Below are 499 nucleotides of genomic sequence, written 5' to 3'. Positions count from 1 at the left end.
TATCTAGGCCTCAGCTGCTTCAACAGAGCCCCCAGGCGTTTCTTCACGCTGGGGAGTTTGAGGACCATCGCCTAGGAGGCTGGATTCGCCTGAGAAACACCCTCCCCCATCTCTGGACCTCTGTCTGCCCAGAGGCACTGCTCCGAGCAGGAGCTTGCCTCCCTTTCGGCAGCACTTGGTCCTCCAGGATCACCCCCATGTTCACTTTGCCCCAGTCCCGCTGGTGCCCAGGGAGTGACGCCTTTTACGTTTGTGTATAAGTTGATATGAAGCTGAAATGTGACTTTCTGAAGAATAATCGGGGGGAGAACCAAGATGGCGGCATAGGTTAACGCCGGAGTTTGCCGCCTCGAACAACCATTTCAAAAGTGAAACTAAAAGACGGAAGGGACATCACCCAGACCCACAGGAACGCTGGCTGAGTGGAATTCCTACAACTAGGAGGAAAGAGTAACGCATACGGACACTCAGAGGAGGCGCAGTGCTGAAGGCAAATTCT

Source organism: Myotis davidii, unplaced genomic scaffold, assembly GCF_000327345.1.
Source record: "Myotis davidii unplaced genomic scaffold, ASM32734v1 scaffold1011, whole genome shotgun sequence".
NCBI classification, from domain to species: Eukaryota; Metazoa; Chordata; class Mammalia; order Chiroptera; family Vespertilionidae; genus Myotis; species Myotis davidii.
This window is presented reverse-complemented; position numbering follows the sequence as displayed.